Here is a 21237-nt window from a genome sequence, read left to right on the forward strand (position 1 = left end):
GCAAGCAAATTCTGAAAGGGTAGTATATCATATTTTTAAGATATCATTTGAAGATATTTCCCTTGATGTCTGAGTATGACACATAGATTTATTGGTTAGGTATAATGGTATGCATTTGTATATTACTTACCTGCAGTCACAATTGCAGTGTAATTATTGAATGTGAATCTAGTTTATTAATATAAAATGTTGGCAGTGTTGGCATAAAAAAAAATTGATTTTTTTTTTTTTTTTTTTTTTTTTTTTTTTTTTTTTTTTGTGATTGTCAGACTGGTATTTTAGCCTGACAATTTTACATAATGATATACATGATGGAGTAAGTGGTTCTCCATGTAAAAAGTGTAGATATCAATCACTTACACAGAATTTCTCCTGCTTTCCACTTGAGCTTTAAAGAGTTTATAGAAATCATTAATATAATTATTATTATCATTAATCAGAAATCATATATATTTATAAACTGCATATAATAATATTTTTAGATCTACCAAGTTAGGTTGTTAAATATCTATATAACAACAATAACCTCTTAAATACTAGAGGTAACACTTTCTTCTGTATGTTCATTGTATGCTTTCCATTGTATTTGTAGTTCATCCCTTTTCCTCATTCTCATACTTCAAGTGGAAAGTAGGATAAATTCTGTGTGAGTGATTATTTCTTTGATAGCTACACTTTTTACACGGAGAACCACTTATTCCTTCATGTTTATCATGATGTAAAATTGTCAGGCTGGAATACCAGTCGGACAATCAATGCTGTTAGCAGAATCGAATTTTGCTTGGTATGATGTTAGGTGGGAGAATAAAACAGTGAATCATGTTGGTAAAACCAGTTGGTTTCCATATTTCCAAAAGAACAATAGTAGGACTCCAATTTCCCAGTAAGTAATAAAGCCCAAAACTTAGCTTGGGGAACTTTGGGATACCCCAAAATTATGGTAATTGCTTTTTGGTAATTATAGTAATTGTTGTATTTGAAAACCAGCACATTTAAAAATGTGCTGGTTTTCAAATACAATAGATCAGACATCACAGTTGAAAAGAGGCTCGGATCTAATTTGAAACCTTTGATAACCAAAGCAGTCAACACTATAATAATCCATATAAAGATTTAGAAAATAAAGAATAAATATACTTCTCACTCTTCTTCAATTGTGGAACATAATAAATATTCACTTTCTGACACATAGGCAGAAGGAAAGAACTTTCCAAAACTATGGCATACTTATTAGAAAAAACAATAGCTTTATATTAACAGAATTATTGGTCCTCAAAAGAACACAAGAAAAGCAGACCTGACCATTTGAGAAAAAACCACTTGTTTTTTTCTCAAATGGTCAGGAAGCATATAACAGGTCAGAATTAATAATAGCACTAAGCCTTCATTCAAAAGCTATAGAGCTAGGAGGAAGGGGGGGAAAGGTGGGGGTTCCTTTCTTTGATAAAGGGAATACACACACACACACAGAGAGAACCAAAATATGAATGCAGCTTGAACTAATATACCAAATATCTTAAATTCTTATCATTCGCTAATCAAGATAATTGAAGTTTTAAGGTTGGCAGGAAAACGACCCAGAGGAAGACGAAGATATAGGTGGATTGATACTGTACAAAGTGCCTTAGGTGATAGAAATATAAGATCTGATAATGCTGGATTCTTGACAAGTAACAGACTGATTTGGAGGAAAATTGTAGATAGGAAGTTAGTAATGATGTAAATTTTTCATGTAGTACTATCATATCCTATACACCCCTTGAGGGTACGTGGCGGGAATTTGATGATGATGATAAACTTCAATGATATTTGTAACCATAATTTTACATTATGGATTAAGCCAATAAGAATACAATTTGGTCAGCTAAATCCCAAATTGCCAGCCCATTATTTGTTCAGTAAGGTAGAAACTTAATAGGGTGCACCACAAGAAGTTGAATATTGGTCATTATGTCAACAGTCCCGACCGCTTCTCTGCATTCCTTAAAAGGCTACGTGGAGGTCTCCTCCCAGTTATACAGCTTTGACACTTAAATGAAGGGTGCACATTATGAAGGAAAGTGGTATTATATCTGATATCAAAATTGGCGATGTTAATCTTAGCTCTTTATTTTATACAGATGATGTTATACTTCTTAATAAATCCAGTACAGGGCTGCAAGATTCCCTGACTAAATTGATCACCCGTTGTAATAAATTATTACAACGGATTCTAATAAATTATTATTAGAATGATTAGTCTTTTGCCACGGTATGACAGTGAAATGTTTAAAAGGAGGGCTATAATTGCGAATGACTTTATGCGTGGGTTATGTATGACGAGTGGTGTGGAATTTGTGGATGTGTGGAGTGAGTTTGATGGGCGAAAGGATCTATATAAGATGGATGGCTTGCATTTGAATGGTTACGGTGTAAGAAGACTTGAGAAAGTGTTGCTGAATGTAGTGAATGTGCAAATTCAGGGAAACTAGATTTGTTAAGGGGGGGGAGTAGAGATACAGTCCTTATGGAGGCAGTTGAATGTAAGATTGACTATAATATGCCAGAGCAAATAAGGACAACAAACCAGAGTGGGATAGTTAATATAAGGCATCAAGGTAGGGTTGGGGCTAATGGGGGTCTTAAATTCATGTACACTAATACTAGGAGTATTAGGAACAAGAAGGAAGAGTTTTTGGCCATGGTTGGCACTTCCAGACCACAGGTTATAGGTATTAGTGAAACATGGCTGACTGTAGATGATATAACTAGTGGGATTGAATGTGATGGGTATAGTGTGTTCAGGAATGACAGAGAGAATAAAATGGGGGGAGGAGTATTGTTGATGATAGCTGATGAGCTACAGCCAAGGAGAATAGAAGTTGAATTGCAGGATAGAGAAAAGAGCACATTTGATGCCATTTGGTGTGAGATTGTGGCTAGCAGAACTAAATATACAATTGGGTGCTGCTATAGACCAGGTGATGGAAAAGATGGTGGTGACAGTATGCACAAGCAAATAGAAGAAATGGGTGAAAGGAGGGTGATTATTATGGAGATTTCAACTATGTTCGCATTGATTGGAGTGAGGAGAGGACACATGGGAGGAAGGAACTGGATTTTATGCGGTTATTAAGGGATAACTATCTGCGACAGCATGTAATGGAAAATACTAGGGGTCAGAGAGTGCTTGACCTAGTAATTACATCTGAGGATTTGGCTGTAACAAATATGACCACATTGCCACCAATCGGTGAGAGTGATCATAGGGTCTTAACTTGGGAGGTGGCTAAAGGTGTAGAATTTTCAATTAAGACAGGGTACATGTGGAATTATCGGGCTGGAAAGTATGACATGCTTAGGAGTTTGATTGGTTCAGTGCCATGGCATGTACAACTGCAAGGACTAGAAGTTGATAGTGCATGGGAGGTACTTAAGAAGTGCTTGCATGAAGCAATGGCTGACTGTATACCTAGAGTCCGAATAATAAATCAAGTAGGGGTTAAATGGATGAATAACACCATTAAGCTTGAGTTGCAAAAAAAGAAACAACTATGGAGGAAATTTAAGGAGAAGGGTGACCGGCAGGCACATGAACGGTATAAAGCGCAGGCCAGAAGGATGACGAGTGTGGTAAGAAAAGCAAAAAAGGATTACGAAAGAACATTGGCCATGCAGGCTAAAGAGAATCCTAAACAGTTTTTTAGATATGTAGCAAGTAAAAGGAAAAATGTACATGGCAGATTGATTTTAAAGAATGCCGATGGTAGGGAGGTAACTGAATCAGTTGAGATAGTTGAGTTACTGAGTGAGCACTTTGCAAGAATTTATCATCCAGGTGGTGACATTGCAGAAACGAATAAACCAGTAGATTATACGGGAATTGTGGTTAATGAAGTGGAGGTGAGTAGTCTATTGCATAACCTCAATGTCAATACATCTGTGGCATTGGATGGTATACCAGCTCGTGTTGTACGAGAAGCAGCTAAAGAATTGTCAGTACCCTTGACCATTTTGTTTAATTTGAGTCTCGGGTCTGGATTAGTCCTGAGCGGGTGGAAAGAGGGGAAAATAGTTCCACTGCATAAAGGTGGTTCCAAGACTGCTGTTGTAAATTACCGACCGATTAGCATATCAGGAATCATTGTCAAGGTCTTAGAGAAATTAGTCAAGAAAAGAATACAGGATTGGATAGATGAAAATGGGATATTGTATGGGGGACAACATGGTTTTGTGAAGGGTAGATCATGCCTCAGTAACTTGCTCACGTTTTATAACACAGTGACGGCTGAACTGGATAGGGGTAATGGGTTTACAGTGATACTACTGGACCTTGCCAAGGCCTTTGATAGGATACCACATGGAACCCTAATCAGTAAACTGGAGCAGATGGGTATAGATATAGGGTTGGTGAGATGGATAAGAGGGTGGTTGAAGGAGAGATATCAAAGAGTGGTTTATTCAGGAGTGGAGTCTAAAAGACGTCTTGTGACTAGTGGAGTGCAACAGGGCTCTGTTCTTGGACCACTGCTTTTCAATTTGTTCATCAATGATATTGGAAAGGATCTGAGAGGAAGTGTTCACTTGTTTGCTGATGATGCAAAGTTGGGTAGAGCAATTGTGAGTGCACAAGATGTCAAAATTTTACAGGATGATTTGGATAGTTTGGAGGACTGGGCTAGGAAAAATGGATGTCAATTTAATGTGGCAAAGTGTAAGGTTATGCACTTTGGGGTGAAAAGAATAGCAGCAGTATATCGCATTGGTGGAATTATACTCCAGGAGATTGATGAGGCCAGGGATTTGGGAGTGTTGGTGGATAGGGAGTTGAAGTTTAGGGGGCACATTGCAAAAGTAACTAAAACAGCTCACCAAATCACTTGGCTTCTGAAAAATACTTTAACATGCAGAGACGAACAAGTTGTTGTTCCTCTGTATCGAGCCTTGATAAGACCCCATCTGGACTTCTGTGCCCAGCTATGGGCACCAGGGTTTCTTCGTGATGGGGAAGAAGTGGAGAGGGTCCAGAGACGAGTGACGAAGATGATAGCAGGTCTGTGGAATGAACCTTATGAGAATAGGTTGAAGATTTGTGGGTTGCAGAAATTGGACGATAGGCGAAGGAGGGGTGATATGATTGAGACATTCAAATTACTGAAGGGTTTTTATAAGATTGATCCAGAAGATATTTTTGAAAATATGACTGGTGGTGGGAGGACTAGGGGCCATGCATGGAAGCTGGGCAAGAGCGTGGTTGACAAGGGTGTTAGAGCTAGGTTCTTTACTTGGAGAGTGGTAAATGAGTGGAATAAGCTTCCAGAGTCTGTTGTGGGTGCTACGACTGTGAATGAGTTCAAGGCAGGGTATGATAGATACTGTGTGAATGTTGAATAGTTGTTCTTGACATGATGTTAGGGCCTGCCTCGATGAGTCTGTCGACTCCTCGGAGTTTCCCGGAACAATAATAATAATAATTATCATCATCGATTTCCTGATATGTACTCCCAAGAGGTATTCAGGTTACTATAACTACACCAAATGATTAAGTTTATATTATTATTAATCTCCTCATCAATTTTACTCCAAAACAATCTATTACTTGTGAAAATTTTTTAAAAAATTTTTTTTAGAAAAAGGAAAAAATAATTTATGCAGTATTGCCTTTAAGATAAAAGAACATAAATTGTCTTGTTTCATTGCACTGATTTGAAGAATAAAAGATGGTAAATTTATTATTACTAAATGAATTCATTGCTAAGGTTATGATTCACATTTAGAATAGATTATTTTCACACAATAAATTCATTTTTATCTTTGGGAACTGACACAATAAATAAATTGTGCAGTAAAAGTTCAAATTCAAAGGACAATGAAGGAAATTCCAAATAGAACAGTGACACAAAGGTTGCTCCATTACAGCTAATCCGCTAATGGCTCTACAACCATGACTCATGTTTTGATGACTGTGGACAGTATCAACAATCAGAAAGACATGGGATTTCTCCCTTCAATCTTTTTAAACCCTCCTGGCACCTGCTGAGTTGCATGATATGCAAATTCCATGCATTTGGTGTTTTACAAAGCTACTTGGTGGTGAATTTTGGAACTGCGTTTTTCATTTCAGATACTGTTTCTGCATGATGCTCAATATATTCCTGCAAAGTTTTGCAGCATTTGGATCACCCTGTACATCAAGGCTTTCATGGTGTTGTGTAACTTCAATATAAGGAGATCAATGAAATTTAACAGATGAATTACCTAAATCTGAATCCTGCATTGTAATTTTTAGCAACTTTGTTCCTAATTAAATGTATTTTCAAAAACAAAAAAGAAGAAAATCTTACTCTATTTTCAAAGTACTTACTTGAACTATAGACCATAATGGTGACTTAAAGCTACTTCCATGAGCTGAAGGAAAGAAACCAGAGGCATATGTATTCTGAAATAGGAATCAAGTAGTACAACTAGTATTATTGCATATTTCAGGGATATTTGTAGGAAGTAATTGAAGTGAAGCCTGTTGGCTCTTTATATTTAAGTAATTAGGAAGTAATTGTTTATTTTGAGAGGGAATGTTCAAAGATTGGTAGTTTGTTGTAAAGTTTAAGTTGTAAGATAGTAAGAAAGAGTAAATGACATTTTTATTATGTTAAGTTGAAGTTAAACACTGCAGTGATAATTCAAGAGACTTTAGTTGTCCATAAAGGAAATTCATATTTTATAACATATTTGGAAAAGAGAAGGGGGCTGAATCTGAGACAAAGCTAACTGTATTTGTTGAAATATAACAAAGTCATAGATATAATTTTTTTTTTCCATGCTGATCCAATATACAAGAGGTTGAAAGACTTATAAGCATATCAGTGCCCTGGATTGGGGATGCAGGTGAGGACTCAAAAGTTTTTGACTACTTTTTTTTTTCCTGAAGAGTTGTAGGCTGTAGTTGTTTAGTAATACTTCTTGAAAAGGGTTGTTCCAGAGGAAGAAGGTAGATGAAATAAAAGAGGAAAAGCAGATTTGGCAAGTTTGCAGCTGCCCAGTAAAGAAGTGCTGGCCGTTACTCTTCTTGTAGTAAAAGGTGCAACATAAAAGTGCAGGAATGCTAGTTACCAGTTCAGTGGAGCAATAGTCATTGCAGTACTTGTAGAATAGACACAGAGCCAAAACACTGAGTCTGTGATAGAGATTGAAGTGAATCTGTAAGACAGAGAGAGAGAGAGGGGGGGGGGAGGAGATCATCTATGAGCCAAATTTCTCTCCTCTGGACAGCATAAAAAATTTTTAGAGAAGTTTAGATGCTCTATCCCAAGCATATGAGCATTATTCTAAGAATGAGTGGATATGGGATTTGTAATTTCAAAGTTATTTCAGAAATAGATATAATACATTTCTACTAAATCCCAAGTGGTTGTACTTGATATCTCTAAAGCCTTTGACTGGGTCTGGCACAAAGACTTACTAAGCAAACTCCCATCATTTGGACTGTCTCAGGACTTCTGCAGATGGATTGCCAGCTTCCTGTCTGGACACACACTATGTGTGATGGTAGATGGCTCCCTACCCACTCACCATCCAACTAATGCTGGGGTCCCACAAGGCTCAGTTCTCTCACTGACCCTCTTCCTTCTGTCTGTATATCAATGACCTATTTCAGTTGACCTCCAACCCAATACACAGTTTTGAAGATGACAGCACATTGCACTCCTCCCTTTCATTTGATAAACCTTATTCTACACAATTCACTTCAACCATTTTCCTCCAGTATTATTTTTGATAATACTCAAATTCCCAGACAAGATGAGATTTCTCTTCTCAGAATTACCCTGACATCAGGCCTCTCCTGACATAAACACATCACTACCATTGCATCCTCAGCTTCCAAAAAACTAGGATTTTCTCTTCTGCTCAAGACATTACTTCACCTCTGAACAGCTGTTAACCTTATACAAATCACAAATCTGCCTAGCTATCAAATGCTGTTCTCACATTTGGAGTGGGGCTTCTAAAAGCTCTCCCTCAGAATGCTTGACTCAATACAGAGGAGAGCAATTAGACTGATAAAAATGACCCATCTCTTACCAACTCACTTCCCTCACTTTCACATAGACTTTGGTCTCTGCAGTTTGTATATTCTATAAATATTTCCATGGGAAATGTTTCCGTACAGCTGTTGCTCAACATCCTTTCACATACACCTTGAAACTCACGGAACAATTTCTTTTCCTCCTCCTTCATCTCTGCTACTGCTGTACTGTAGCATAGTCTCCCCCCCCCCCCTTGAGTAATATGTCAGTGGTGAGCTATGAAAATTTTAACAGAGGGCTCGCATCGTCAAGCAAAAAAAAAAAAAAAAAACCCTACACCAGCACCATCTATTGCTGACCGCCGAAGGATCCATTGGCGGGAGGATGTTTGTGAACACTAAATGGATATTCACAGGATTTTTATGACAAACAATCTATAAATAATAGATAAATATTATCTAAACACAATAATATTGAAATACGTTATAGTTCTCTTTTGTTTTTATACTTCAAGTGATAATCAACGGTACCAATCAAGGGACATTATTTAATAGTCCTATTTATTTATATGAGACTACCAAAAGTGAATTCTTATTTGTTAAATGGTAGTAACAGTAACTATAATATTTTATTTAATAAAATCACTTTCGAAGCTATGAGACGATTTTACATGGAAAAAAAAAACAACCTCTGTCTGGTGCACATTTACCCAGAAAAAAACTCTCTCCTTTACAGGTTAACATTTACAAACAATTACTTGAAGGAAATACTTATGACAACAGCTGTCACACCTTATTTCCTCCTTCACGTCTCGTGTTCTTCTAGGAGGACCTATAGCCGAGCGATGATTTTCTAGAAAAGATTTGACATAGGGATTCGGATTAAATTCATTCAAGGGTTTCCCATTTATACATATTGTCATTAAATCCAAAATATGTTATAATGAGAGAAGATCTCTTCATCGTTACGATGTTATTCATCACACTAAAAGCTCGTTTGGCTTCAGCGCTGCAAACTGTAATTGTTGCCATAATTGCTTTGGCTTTTTTCACCGTGCTGGGAATTTCGTTTTGTAACTTTCCAGTCAAAGCCATTTCCACTAAATCTCTAAAATCATTAATTTTAATTTCATATTTCAAAATAAAATTTAAAGATCTTATCTTTTTTTTCCTTCTAACCATGGACATGTAACTTCTTCCATACTCCATGTTTCAGGATAATAACATACATTTAAAATGTTTTTGAGTTCCTTCATCTTCCAAATCCTCATAATTTTCATTTTTAAGTTTAAAATTTCTTTGCTGCATTAATCTATCCTTTAAAGACATTATAAGAGAGTTTAGTAATGTTTCTCACTGTAGTTTGTGAAATCTGATTTTGCTTTCAATTGCTATTCGTTCAAATTGTTTTGATTTTAACATGGTATCAATTTTAGATTCACAAGAACCTACAGAATTTTTAAAATCATTACTTGCATTAATTGTTTGCATGATTAACACGTTCGCTGTCAACTACGAGTATACTCGTAGTTGGTATATGAGCCACACACGCCAGCTACGAGTATACTCGTGTGACGCTTACCTCCGGCAACGAGGTTATCCGTACTGACCTTGAAGAAGCGAAAATGCTTGACTTGTGGAGCTAGCAACAGAACTGTGTATATTCATATGGAATATGAATATACACAGATGGAATATACTCCGACTACGAGTATACTTGTATGTCGATTACTGCCAGCAACGAGATTACCGTACTGACCTTGAAGAAGTGAAATTGCTTGGCATATGGGAACAGACTGTGCCGAAGTAGCATGGCAGCGAACGTGTTAAGGAGTTAGCCCTTATAATGCTTATATTGCGACTTTGTAGAGCTTCTGACAGATATGATAATTCCTGTAGGATATCAATCATTAATGCTAGATCTTTTAAAAATTCAAATTGAGAAGTCGGTTTAAAAAGCCCTTATATTTATTGTTAGATGCAAAATGCTTGCATAAAGCTGGGTAATTTCTTTACACAGCAAGAGCCGTTCGTAAACTGCAAGCAGCCCATCATGGTCCAAACACATGGCCGATCTTTAAAATGTCGATACCAAGGTCTTTTGCAGTTGTATTTAATTCTCATTGATGTTTTGGTGATTGATGATGAAAAGCATATAATTTATCCATAAATATTTCAAAATGATTTATTTCTTTAATGTTTTTTATCAAATCGTCTAATGCTAATTGTAAACGATGAGCTACGCAATGGCAAATCACAATGTCAGGAAATTTTTGTAGAAGTTTGATTGCAACACCTGATTTGTTTCCTGGCATTACACTAGCTCCATCAGAACAAACTGCAATAAGATGATTTTTTAAATTGTTATCAGAAAATCCATATGAATTTAAAGTAGCATGTATACATTCTGCAGTGGTATTTTCTAGTTCTATAAGATCTACAAAAAGCTCAACTTGTATGTGAATAACTAAAAAAAAATTTTTTTCTATAATAGCAGATGAATTGACAACATTATCGATTCATCTGCAATTATAGAAATTTTGCATTTTTTTTCCCTATTATTTTGGAGAATATTTCCAATTTTATTTGTTTAGAAATATGTTCAGCTATTCTAATTCATGAGAATCTAGAATGCAACGATAATCCTAGAACAATACCATTTTTAATTTGGAGCTCAATTAAATCTGGTAAATCAGACTTAGGCCAAATTCTCTTCACCAAACTGTAAACAGAATTAAACATTTTTGACATTATCAAAATTTCTTTTTCATTTAGTTTGTCAATTAAATTTGGTAATATAGATTTGCTACATTCTTCATATAGTTTTATGATTTTATTATGATCAAATGATTCATTATGTTTGGATAACTTTTTATGCAAACATGCAGTTCTTGAGTCTGTAGTGTTTCCATTCGGTTCCATTTTCATTTCTACCCATTCCTTTGATGATAAAACAACTTTTTTCTCCTTCAACACCTAAGTTTTTATATTTTGAACAAACACGACATCCTAATTTACCATTTTAAACTTCTAACCACTTATACACACTGCGTTTAGAAATGCGATGCTTGCTTCTCGTTCCAGCAATCAGGTAAATTATTTTCTTTTCTCCTCCAGCTTGTTGCATATTCATTGAATCAATGTACGTATTTTCTTCGAATTTCATCTTCGACTTCATTTTCAACAGCAGTAGAATCAGCAGAATCACTTTTCATTATTTTTTTTCCCAAAAAAATTTAATATAATAAATTTCACTGTCTTTTTATGTTTCATAGGTAAAAATACTTTTACAATTATAAAAATAAAATTAGCTGAATATACAGTTTTTAAATTTATTATTATTTTTAAATTTTAAACACAAACAACTATGTTATACATCAGTGTACTAACGAACACAGAACTAATGTCCAGTGGAACAACCTGCTGATGACAGTTTTACGAACATCTGATTATCTAGTGGTTTTACCATGTGATTGTATATTTATTTTCAAACTTTCGTTATAGAGGCGTTGAAACAATAATTCCAAATAATCTATACACTGCCAAATAGACTAATTTTTGTTAGGTTACCGAATGAGTTTGTGGCTTAATATATTTCAAAAAATTATGTTTTTTTTTTTTAAATAAAAAGTAAAGAAGAAGAATAAGAGGCTCGCAAATTTCAGAAAAATTTAACAAAGGGCTCGCACAAGCCCCTTATAGCTCACTACTGCATATTACCCATGGAATACAATATACATGCTTTTAAATCGAATGTCAGGTTTCTCCTTTCCCAACCCACTACCCATATACGGTACTAAAGGTTGATAAGCCAATCTCTTGTATATGGGCCCAGCATAAAAAAAAAAAAAAAAAATTGATAAAAAATGATATTCTCTCTTGTAAATTTCTCGATTTTTTTATTTTTATTTTTTTTTTGAAAATTATAGATATCATCATCATCATCAAATTCCTGATAGTACTATACGAAAAAGTTACACTATTACTAACTTCTGATCAACAATTTTACTCCAAATTAATATTTATATGTTAAGACTCCAATATTATCAGATACTAAAAATGTATCTTCTAAGGCACTTTTTACTGTATCCATCCACCTACATCTTGGTCTTCCTCTGGATCTTTTTCCTGCCAACTTAGCAGAGAACACTTGTTTTGCTACTCCGTTCTCTCCAATTCTGTTTAAGTGACTATACCATCTGAAATTAGCTCTGCTAAAAATTTGGGAATGTTAACAATGGCAGATTCTTTCCTAATATCCTAATTTTTAATATGATACTGCCATTGATGCCATTTATTCACTCCATAAATCATTCTCAGAACTCCTATATCTGTGGTTTCCAGATATCAGGTGTTTTACTTCTAACCCAGCTCTCAGATCGATAAGTTAAAATTGGTTTGGACATATCTTGTATACAGATAATTTTGTGTTTTGACTAATTTCTTTCTTATTCCATATAAATTTATTTACCTTACTTCCTATCATACCAGCTTTACTAATTCTGTTGTCTATTTCCATATTTAATTTCCATCTTCACTAAAAATTGTTCCTAAATAGCTGAAATGCTTTACTTGTCCTAGAGGTTCTCATTCAGGATTTGTTTTCAATATTTCTGCCTATTTTCATTGTCTTTGTCTTTTTATTGCTGTTTGAACTTGCAGAAGAATTGGAGAAGTACCACATGGACATAATTGCCATTACTGAGACAAAGAAGACAAAAACAGATGAGATCTTACTAAATGATAAGTGTAGGATGTAATTTTCAGGCAATAATGATCAAGGAAAGGAAGGAACTACCAAACACAAAGATAGACTTATTGATTAGAAGGCTGCTTCAAGCAGAGTTATGTGGGTAAACTTCAAAATGGGGACACAGACAATGAAACTAATTTGTGCCTATAGGCCTACAGAAGGTTCAGATTCTTCAATGAAGAAGTGAAGGAATTTTTTGAGTCATTAGACCAGGCAGCTGAAATAAAGAAAATGGAAAAAGTGGTCCTCGTTAGAGATCTGAACAGCAGAGTAGGAAATGAATCCCACCAAGCATATAGGAACATTTTGAGAAAATTTGGAGAGAGGGCAAAGCAGAGGTCCAGTAAATACCAATAATAATGGTATTTACTGGACTTCTGCTCAGGATGTGAACTAGTCATTACTAACACCATGTTTCAGCATAAAGATGTGCACACATTCATGTGGAGAGAAGACACAAGAAAAGCCTCATTGACTATGTCATTGTTGATAGTGATGTCTTCATGCTTATTCAGGATTCAAGAGTGTACAGAGGATTTGAAATTGGAAGTGACCATTACTTAGGATAAAAATGGATAATAAAAATAAAAGAACACTATGTAAGAAAGTTTTAAAAAGAATTACAGTTGAGCAGCTTTTACAAGTAAATTATAGACTTGACTATACAAACATTATTGAAGAAAAATGAAAAAATTGAAAACAAGAACCAAACCTTGGAGTCTCGGTGGCAAACTCTGAAGAAGACATTGATTGATTCAACTAGGGAGGTACACCATGGTAGACAAAGAAGCAGTCATTAAAAAGAAGAAAGCATACCAAAAGTTCCTAGCAAATAAATTGGCAAATGCCCTGAAAGAATACAGAGAAAAGTAAGAGAGCTAAGCCACGTGTAAAAGTAGCTAAACAAAAGGGAAGACTTTGGTAAGAATATAAAAAATAAATATCAGGAAGGTGGCAAAATGTTCTGGAGGCTATTGAAGAACCTTAGGAATTGAGGAAAGAATCAAAGATAACAAAGGTGACATAAAAACTGGAGATAAGGATATTCCTAGATGCCTGAAGTAATTGCTTTGAAAGACTGTTCAACGAACCAAGCAGTGACAGAACCGTACTAGAAAATTTTCGCAAGGATTGCAAAGAGGAGTACATATCAATACTTGAAGTAGAAAAAGCCATCAAAAATTTGAAATGTGGAAAGGCAGCTGGAGTAGATGATATTTGACCAGAAGTGCTTAGGTATGGAGGTAGAAAAGTTTTGCAGTGTCTATACTGCATAAGTCAGAGGACCTGGTCAGAAGGTCGAATTCCCAATGATTGGAGTAGAGCTCTCATAGTACCCATCTGTAAAAAAGGGAATAAACTGAATAGGAGAATTACAAAGGAATTTCTCTACTAAGTGTTCCAGGTAAGATTTATGCAAGCATACTTGAAAAGAGGTTGAGAAAGATTGTGGAAGAGAAACTTGGAGAGGAACAAACTGGGTTCAGGCCAAATAGAAGTTGTCAAGATCAGATTTTTACTTTAAGACAAATAGTTGAGAAATCATGGGCATGTGATATGGATCTGTACTTAAATTTTGTCATCATCATCATCATCAAATTCCTGCCATGTACCCTCAAGGGGTGTACAGGATATGATAGTACTACATGAAAAATTTACATAATTACTAACTTCCTATCTACAATTTTTCTCCAAATCAGTCTGTTACTTGTCAAGACTCCGACATTATCAGATCTTATATTTCTATCATCTAAGGCACTTTGTACTGTATCAATCCACCTATATCTTCGTCTTCCTCTGGGTCGTTGTCCAGCCAACCTGGCAGAGAACACTTCTTTTGCTAATCTTTCTTCGCCCATTCTGTTTAAATGACCATACCACCTGAGATTAGCTCTGCTAACGCATGTCAAATTCTTTCCTAATATCCTCGTTTTTAATATGATATTGCCATTGATGCCATCTGTTCACGCCTATAATCTTTCTCAGGACTCTCATATCTGCGCTCTCTAGTCTTTGGTCAAGTGTTTTACTTCTGACCCAGCTCTCAGATCCATAAGTTAAAACTGGTTTGAACACTGTCTTGTATACAGCTAATTTAGTGTTCCGACTCATTTCTCTCTTATTCCATATGAATTTATTCAATTGACTTCCCACCATACCAGCTTTGCTGATTCTGTTGTCTATTTCTATATTTAATTTACCATCTTCACTAAAAATTGTGCCTAAGTAGCTGAAATGTTTTACTTGTTCCACAGGTTTTCCATTCACAACACAGTTGATATTTTCAATGATTCTGCCTATTTTCATTGTCTTTGTCTTTTTATTGCTGACCTTCATACCATATCTATTATAACAGTTATTCAATTTAGTCAGAGAATCTTGCAGACTTGTAGCGGATTTATTTAGAAGTATAACATCATCCGCATAAAGCAAAGAGCTGACATTAACATCTCCAATTCTGATATCATGTTTAATACCACTTTCCTTCATAACGTGATCCATATAGATAATGAATAACAGAGGGGATAATGTACATCTTTGTCTCACACCAGATTTAACATTAAACCATCTTCTTGTACTTCCTTCAATTCTAACTGCTGACTTACAACTCAAATAAAGACTAAGTATTGCTTGATATAATGCCCCATTGACACCATATAACTGTAGCGTATTGAATAGCTTCTCTCTTGGCATCTTGTCATATGCCTTTTCCAAATCGACAAAACTTAAATACAGATCTCTGTTATATTCCCATGCTTTCTCGACTATTTGTCGTAAAGTGAAGATCTGATCCTGACAGCCTCTATTTGGCCTGAATTCAGCTTGTTCTTCACGAAGCTTTTCTTCCACAATTCTTCTCAACCGTTTCTCAAGTATACTTGCATAGATTTTGCCAGGAACACTCAGTAGGAAATACCTCTGTAATTCTCACATTCAGTTTTATTTACCTTTTTATATATGGGTACTATGAGAGCTCTACTCCAATCATCAGGAATTCGTTCCTCTGTCCAGGCTTTGTGAACTATGCAATTGCAGCCACTGTAAGACTTTTATACCACCATACTTCAGCATTTCTGGTCGAATATCATCTACTCCTGCTGCCTTTCCACATTTTAGGCCTTTGATGGCTTTTTCTACTTCAAGTATGAATATGTATTCCTGACTGCATGCCTGGTCAGTGTTTTTTACGACTGTGCTGTCATCACTGCTTGTTTCATTTAGCAGTTTTTCAAAGTAATTACTCCATACTTCAAGGATAACTTTTTCTTCCATTTTCATGTCACCTTTATCATCTCTAACTCCTTTTACAGCACTCTTTCCTCCATTCCTAAGCTTCTTCAACAACGTCCGGAATATTTTGCCACCTTCTTGATATTTATTTTCTATATTCTTGCCAAAGTCCTCCCATGACTTTTGTTTAGCTAGTTTTACATAGTGTTTAGCATTCTTGCATTTGTCTCTGTATTCTCTAAGAGCACAAGCTGACTTATTTGACAGGAACTTTTGATATGCTTTCTTCTTTTCCTTCACTGCTTCTTTAACTTCCTGCATCCACCATGGAGTTCTAATTTTTCTATCCTTGCAGACAACTTCACCACATGCCTCTCTAGCTGAATCAATCAGGGTTTATCAAGGCATGCCACTGAATCTCCAAAGTTTGATTCCTGTTCTCACACTCTTTCATTTTTTCTTCAATAATCTGTGTATTTTAGTCTACAGTTCACATCTGAGAGCTGCTCAACTTTTATTCGCTTTAAAACTTTCTTACATGTTATTCTTTTCAATATGAAATTCAATTTTATCCTGCTCAAGACTAAATAGTGATCACTTCCAATTTCGAATCTTCTGTACACTCTGGTGTCCTGCACCAGGGAGAAAACATCACTATCAACAATAACATAGTCAATGAGACTTTTCTTGTTCCTTGCCTCTTCTCTCCATGTGAATTTGTGCACATTTTTATGTTGGAACATGGTGTTAGTAATAACCAGTCCATGTCCTGAGCAGAAATCCAACAGGTATTTGCCATTATTATTAGCTTTGCTCTTTTCTCCAAATTTTCCCAAAATATTTTTGCATGTCTGACAATCATTTCCTACTTTGCTATTTAGATCCCCAACAAGGACCAACTTTTCCTTTTTCATTGTGTCAGTTGCTTTTTCTAAAGCCTCAGAAAATTCCTCCACTTCTACCTTAGTAGAACCTTCTGTGGGACCATCGGCACAAATAAGTCTCATTGTCCAATTCCCCATTCTCATATTTGCCCACATTACTCTACTTGAGACTGACTGCCATTCAAGAAGATTAGCCTCGTATTTTGTGTTGAATACTATGGCTACTCCTTCTTTTCCTTGATTGTCATTGCCTGAATAGAACATTTTGTATTTATTGCTCAGAAAGATCTCACCAGTTTTTGTCATTTTTGTTTCAGTCAACCCTATTATGTCGATCTGGTACTTATCTAATTCCTCAGCTAGCTCCATTTCTTTGCCATTCAGGCTTCTTATGTTAATAATACTGATCTTTAACTCTGGTGGTGTTGAGTTGGGGTGTGTTTTCAGATTTGTTCCAGTAGCTGACTTTTCGCTGTTTGTCCTGGTTTCCTGGCAAAAACAATGGGGGCCGTGTTTAACCGTGCGACGCCCCAGCCAGCATGAAATTTTGTCATGTTGTACCATCATTTTTTATTTTGGTTTAACCAATAAGAATACAATTTGGTCGGCTAAATCCCAAATTGGCAGCCCATTCTCGTTCGTTCAGTATCCAAGTAGATACCCAACAGGGTGCACCATGAGAAGGTGAGGATTGGACATTTGGTCAGAAGATCTGGTCGGTTCTCCACATTCCTTTAAAGGCTATGTGGAGGTCTCCTCTCAGTTACACAGCTTTGACCCTTAAGCACCCCCTTAAATTTTGTATATCTGGAAAAGGCATATGACAATGCTATAAATTTTTATATATATATATATAGTACTTTGCTTTCTCACACCCTACTTATCCTACTGGTTGACTGCACCTTTGTTATATTTTATTTATGTTAATGAGTTTGTTATTGTGAGATTCTTATACTATAATAAGTATATGTGTTAATCTCTCTTACACCAAACCAATAATTAGACATAGTAATGCAGTAAATTAACAATAATTTAAATTTTAATCCTTTGTTGTTAAGATTATTCCTGATTCGTATCCTGGGATAGTGCATTGACTTCAGTATCGCTATGTTGCTGCACATATTAATGGAGCTCAATAAAATTTCATACTATTTACTTTTTACCATAAATTTCTGTACAAGATATTATTAATCACAAAACATTTTATATGCTGTTTTAAATTGACAGTAATGAATTCAAAAAAATCTCCCTTGTATTCTATTCATTGCTTAGAACAAATACAGATTAATTCTATCAATAAGTTTTAACATTCAATTCATCATGTGTAACCTCACTTAATATATCTATCTTTTGCCTTATCTGAAATAGATATTGGGAAAGAAGGTCTCATAAACAATAGGAATATATATAAAAAAATAAAATAAAATAAAAAAACAGGAACATATTAGTTGATTAATCCAAATGCAATTCCATTTTCCTGAGCTTTCATGATGGATTCCGCATTAGGTTGGTCGATTGGTAGAGCCTCTGCTACCAATGGCTCAGTTACGTAAGTTTGGGTGTGGTTAGTAGTTGGAAGGGGACCAATCGTTCGATGCTGTTGGCACACTCTCCCTCGATGAGTCTTCGAACTCCCTGGAGGTGTTAAATCATAATTTTTTTTTTATTTCTCAGATATATTACATGCATTATATGAAGACAATTATGCATAACAAATACTTTCTCGTACATAAAGTTTTTTTTAAAATAATAATAATAACAATAACTGTTTACAACATATATTATTATAATATTCATAATGATGATTATTACAGATGTTTCTTTGCAATTTTACACTCTATATATACAATATCAATGGATATAATCACTCTATATTGCATACTTTTGTTACAGTTATTATATATATTACATATGATACATTACTTACATTTGTTTACATATGATACATTACTTACATTTGTTTACATATGATACATTACTTACATTTGATACTTACATTACATACTTTGGTTTACATGTGATACATCTTGGATGAGAACTAATTTCTCTGCTTTCATCCTCGAAGTTTATATGTAAGCTTATCTGAGGATGACACCAGTTAGTTATTATTGATTGGGTTCTTTTTTTTTTTTTTTTTTTTTTGCTGTGTTGGGAAGCTACGAAATCTATGATTGAGAAATTCGCACGCATGCACACACACACACACAAATAACTTTTTTGTGTATAATAATAATAATAATTTTTTTTTTTTGTGTCTCAGATAAATTGCATACAAAGATGCTGTAATAATTATATATATATATATATATATATATATAATATTTATAACACATTACAATTGTGAATAACAGATACTTGTAAGTTTATAATTTTCTTCCTCGAAGCTTAGCAGAGCTTATCTGAGGAAGATAATAGATGATAGATGGTGGTGGTTTCATGGTTATGTTCCTATACTGATCACAAGCCAGGTGTTGATTTTACTGTTTGTTGATACGTGCTTGGAAGACTTCGACTGCTATTACAGTTTAACTTTTTTTTTTTTTTTTTTTTTTGTGCAAATAGGGTTGGATTTAGATATGGTATGTTTGTTTCTTTGTGTTCTTGTAGTGATGGTTTTTGAGAGTGGCTTTGTCATAGGTTTGTGTGTGTGTGTGCATGTGTGTGTGGGGGGGGGGGAGAAGGAATTGCTCTAATTTTCATTCTCACTATAATATTATATAGCACCTGTTTCAGCTCTCTGTATGTTCCTAGGTTTCTGTTGTCAAACGGCAATTTGTTTATCACGTCAGGTACGTAGAAGTTTCGGGTGGCTTTTCCGTAGTGATTGTTGTACTTATATGTTATGTAGTTTGTTGACTGTGGTCTTGTTATTTGATATGTTGTTCTGGTTACTCTATATGTTGGGCTGTAGTAATGTTTTAACATGACTGTGTAGTGGCATAAGTGTTTCACCTTAAATATTTTGTGTTTTGTCCGTGCTTCCTGCATAAGAGTGGGTTGCTCCCAGAATATCAGTTTTACCATTTTATCTTGCAACCATTGTAGCCTGTTAAGTCTGTAGTCTGTACAGAATGCGTATGATGTGATTGCATATCTTAAAATGTTTTCACATAATGCTTTATAGATTAGTATTTTTATGTAGGTTGGGGCAATGTCTTTTAATCTGTATAGTTTGCTTGCTATTATCCTAAGCTTGGTATGTAGGTAGTTTGTATGGCTATTCCAAATTTGAGCATCGAAGTAAAGTCCGAGATAGCGTGTTGTTTTCACCTGTGTAATGGTTGTGATTTTAGGTTCTGCGCTTTGTGTATAGGAGGATGAATGTTGGATAGTGAGATATTTCGTTTCTATGGGCAGGGTTTGGGGGTTTTTGAATACCATTAGCTTTGTTTTTCCAGGGTTTATATATATGCTGTTTTCGGTTAACCAGTTAGTGATTTGATTGATGTCGTGTTGCATATTTGTGTAAGCGATATTTGCATTGTTGTGAATGGATACTATGGCGTGTCGTCTGCGTACTGGAAGATTTTACTTTTTAGGGGGAGCTGGCTTATGTTGTGTGTGTATATGTTAAATAGAATGGGAGATAGGACAGCTCCTTGTGGTACTCCACAGGTTACATGTACCTCTTTGCTGTATGCTGATCCTATACGTGTGATGTGCTGTCTGTTTTTCGTGTATGCTTTAAACCACTGGTGTAGACGACCTCCAATTCCGTTATGGGTTAGTTTCGTTAACAAGGTTTTTTGTGTTAGTGTGTCAAATGCTTTTGTTAGGTCACTGAATACCACTAATGTTATTCTGTTTTTATCCAATGCAGCGTCTATTAGATCTGTGAAATCTTCCAGGAGTGCTGCTGTTCCTTTATTTTTTTGAAAGCCATATTGTGTTTTGGGTATAATTTGAAATTTTTCAACTTATGTGGAGAGTTTTTGATGCACGATGCGCTCCATGATTTGGTTGATTACAGACAGCGTGGCGATGGATCTGTAATTACTTATAATGTTTCTTTTTCCCCTGTTTGTGTATGGGCGTGATTAATGCAGTCTTCAGTGCTTCAGGTATGTGTCCCATTTCGAAGATTTTATTTAACAGTTTTTGTATAACTGGAAGTAGGTTGGTTGAGTGTTTCTTGATGTCTTTTGGTCTGAATCTGTCTATCCCCGGTCCTTTGTTAGTGGTATGTTGAATTGCCAGTGATAGTTCTTCTTTTGTTACTGTGGGGAACCACATCGACTGGGTTGCTCGTGGACCTAGTGGAGAATGTTCGTATGTGTGAGGAAAGGTTGTTTCTTGTAGCTTTTGGACAGAGTTCACGAAGTGCTGATTAAAGTTGTTTGCCAACTGTTTGAGGGATTTGGGGTCGC

The 21237-nt window shown here is 35.3% G+C and overlaps 1 protein-coding gene across 3 annotated transcripts in view; it reads left to right on the plus strand.

Moving 5' to 3' along the window:
- Positions 1-21237, plus strand: part of LOC150092634 (dyslexia-associated protein KIAA0319-like protein) — a 511769-nt gene that overhangs the window by 415152 nt on the left and 75380 nt on the right. The gene's annotated exons all lie outside the window — the stretch shown is intronic.

The sequence above is a fragment of the Typopeltis vanoorti genome, chromosome 25 (genome assembly GCF_054136105.1).
Source record: "Typopeltis vanoorti isolate ZY-2024b chromosome 25, IOZ_Tvanoo_1.0, whole genome shotgun sequence".
In the NCBI taxonomy this organism is placed as follows: domain Eukaryota; kingdom Metazoa; phylum Arthropoda; class Arachnida; order Uropygi; family Thelyphonidae; genus Typopeltis; species Typopeltis vanoorti.